Source organism: Melopsittacus undulatus, unplaced genomic scaffold, assembly GCF_012275295.1.
Source record: "Melopsittacus undulatus isolate bMelUnd1 unplaced genomic scaffold, bMelUnd1.mat.Z mat_scaffold_633_arrow_ctg1, whole genome shotgun sequence".
Taxonomy (NCBI): Eukaryota; Metazoa; Chordata; class Aves; order Psittaciformes; family Psittaculidae; genus Melopsittacus; species Melopsittacus undulatus.
The window spans coordinates 32,824-36,015 of record NW_022994478.1 but is presented as its reverse complement, the minus strand read 5'-3'; the positions used below and the strand labels follow the sequence as shown (position 1 = coordinate 36,015).

At 50.4% G+C, this 3,192-nt stretch overlaps 1 long non-coding RNA gene across 1 annotated transcript; it reads left to right on the top strand.

Moving 5' to 3' along the window:
* The first annotated feature begins 865 nt into the window (after positions 1-865).
* Positions 866-2,139, top strand: LOC117438811 (uncharacterized). Its single transcript, XR_004551041.1, has 2 exons — positions 866-913; positions 2,044-2,139. It is a non-coding gene; the product is annotated as an uncharacterized lncRNA (long non-coding RNA).
* The last annotated feature ends 1,053 nt before the right edge of the window (positions 2,140-3,192 follow it).

The following is a 3,192-nucleotide window of genomic DNA, read 5'->3' as shown; positions in this document are numbered from 1 at the left end:
GGGCGTGCGCAGAGGGGCCTCTCCTGCCTGCTGGCCGCTCGGCACGGGAAGCCTCTCGGTGCTCGGTACTGAGGGGAGTGAAGGCACGGGGGGGGGGGGGGGCGGTTACCTGGAAGGTCCGTAATTCACACTGTACCTGCATTGGGAGGGAAAGGGGCCAGGGTTGAAATAGCCGTTTCTAAAGCAGCCAAGGCGTTCCCTGCTTGTTTTTTCTGATCTAATCTTGTACTTAGTTGGGAAATGAGACTGTTGACTGTAGCTTTAAGGTGCTGAAGGATCTGGAGACTGGGATTCTCGGAGAAAATGAGAAGGGGGAAGGGTGCATTGCCCTCCTTTTGTTCTGCACACAGACCTTGCTGGGCTGAGCCCTGGGGGAGGCCAGCTCATCCCAGCCTTTCTGTTAAGGACTTCAGTTGCTGCTGTTGCTCTCCTGCTTTCTCCCGTCTTTGGACAACTGCTTAGCTCCAGTAAAGCCATCAGGTTTCTTCATAAATGCTTCCTTATTCCAGATGCAGAGGCAGCTCAAGCACAGGCCCTCGCTAATGGCTGCAGTGGCTGCGGCTGTTGGGTTTCATAGGTAAGAATTTTTTGTAGGGGATTGTCTCTCCTGTGAAATGCTTGCATGGGATTTGTCCATTAAAAAATCCCTCACTGTTCTCTTTTCTCCACTGCTTGGCTGTGAGAGCAGGAAGCAGCAGAATCCGTGGCAGAGATAGATAAAGAAGAGCACGGGGAAGAAGCAAGCCCAGATGGCAGGGAGAAAGAGAACCAGCAGTATCCAGGTCAGGCAGAAACGGCCCCTCCCAGAGCAGAGTCCCAACAGCTGAGAAGCTGGAGCATCATGCCCAGGGAATGGATCTTGCATGTTGGCTGTCTGAGAAGCTGCACAGTGAGAAACGGTCGCTAGGTTCAGGTAAGCCTCAGTAAGACTAATTCTAAACAATTAACAGGCATTTCCATTTTACTTCATCCCATTCCTGACTAGTTTTAAGCTATTTTGGTTACTTAAGTATTTATGGCCATTTCTGTCCTGTTTTAGGCTGCTCCTGCCTATTTCTAATCTGCTTCAGGCTATTTCTAACCTCTGATGCCCATTTCTAATTCTTCTGAAGCCATTCTGGCAGTTTCCAAACCATTTTGGTCCATTTCCTACCCATTTCTAGCCTGGTCTTGCCCTTTCCTAGCTTGGTTTAACTCCTGTATGTATGAGGTGTGTACTTAGCCCCTGATTCCAAGAAGATGCCGTAACATGGCTGTTTCTAACTAATTTATGACCACTTCTAAACTGTTTTATTTGCTATTTCTAAATTCTTTCTGCCATTTCTAACCCGTGTTTGGTGACTTCTAACCCTTTTAAAGCCATTTCTTAAATTTCCCTCTTTTTTTGGCCCTTTTCTCACTCTGTTTAAGCAACTTTTTTATTTTTCTAACCCATTTTTTCCCATTTGTCAGCAGCTTTAAGCCATTTTTGACCATTTCTAACACAGTTTTGGCCACTTCTAACTAGATTTAAACCCATTTTTAGCCATTTGCAACCCTTATGTGTCCAATTCTAACCTGGTTTAAGCCATTTTGTCCATTTCTAAACTATTTTTTCTTCTAACCAATTTTTTTGCCACTTCAAACACATTTTTGCCCATTTCTGAACCTGGTTTAAGCCATTTTTCCCCATTTCTACCCTATTTAAGCCATTTTAGTGTATTTCTAAACAATTCATGGCCATTTCTATCCCAGTTTTGCCCATTTCTTACCAGTTTTAAGCCGGTTTTGGCAATTTCTAACCCATCTTTCCCTTTTCTAACCCCTTTAAATCTTTTTTTGGGGCTATTTCTGACCAGTCTGTGGCTGTTTCTGTCCCAAATTTATCCACATCTCCCGCATTGTAGCCATTTTTGCCCACTTCTAACCCATTTTTACCCATTTCTTGCTTGTTTTAATCCATTTTGGGCCACTTGTGTTCCACTTTGGATCATTTGTAAGGTGTTTTGAACCATTTTTTAAAATTTTCTAACCCATGTTTGCCCATTTCTTACCTCATTTTAGGTATGGGACGCCTAAAAAACGTTACTGAAAGAGAATAAAAGACAAGGACAGCTGGAAAAAACATGAATGAAAAAGGAAATAAATAAAACGCGTAAAGAAAATAAAAGCAAAAGAGAAGAATGTGATTATAAATCCCCAAAAAGCAATAAAAGTCTGAAAGAGACTTCGAATAAAAGTTCCCTGAGCAACTTTGCCCCAGCCCCAATATTGCAAACTGTCCCCACTCAGCAGCTGGGGTCCCCGGAGGCTGTCAACGGGGAGGGGAGCGGCCGTTGCTCTCAGGCCGTTGCTTCTGCAGGCGTGTGCTGCCACCTCGTGTCTAAGCGTCGGTACTGCAGGAGCTGGAGGTGGGGGGGGGCACGGCGTAGCTCGGGGCACTGCTCGCTGCTGCCATCCTGTGTCCAAAGCTCGGTACTGCAGGTGCCGGAGATGCGGGAGGGGAAGCAAAGGGGTGGCTCAGAGCAACGGGAGCTGCCGCCCTCCTGTGGCCAAACTACGAAGTGCACCACAAGAGCGCGAAGCCGCCCGAAGAGAACCGAGCGGAGCCGAAGCCGCCTGACGGGGGACGGAGCCGCCCGGAGGGACCAGAGTGGCTTCCATGGGGTCCCCGGGGAGCCGACAGCTGCCATTGCCCCCCCGTGTGCCTCCGCCGAGTCCCATTACCTGCCATGATTCGCCTCGGCTCGGTCCGGTACGGTCCCGCCCCGGCTCGGCGGCACCCCTCCACACCCCGATTGGCTGGGACGCCTGTCAGTCACTCTTAGTCCCGCCCCGCTTCCGTTCGGCTTCTACACGGGCCTCCCCACTCCTCTGATTGGCTGCGGCGCTTGTCAATCACTCTTAGTCCTGCCCGGCTCCGGCGGCGCCACCCCACTCCTCTGATTGGCTGCTGTGCACGTGACAAGCTGCTAGCCACGCCCTTCGTGGGCGGCGCCCCCCCACTCCTCTGATCGGCTGAGGCGCCACCCGCGCAGCCGCCTTTCTTCACCGTGTGCAGTACCGAACATTGGCCACATGATGGCAGCATCAGTCGTCTCTCGGCGCCGCACCTCCGCTTTCCCGACCGGGTTTGCCGCGAATTGCCCCCCCGAAGGACACACGGTAGAACCGGACAGTGGCCCCCAGCCGCTTTCCCTAACCCTAACCCAA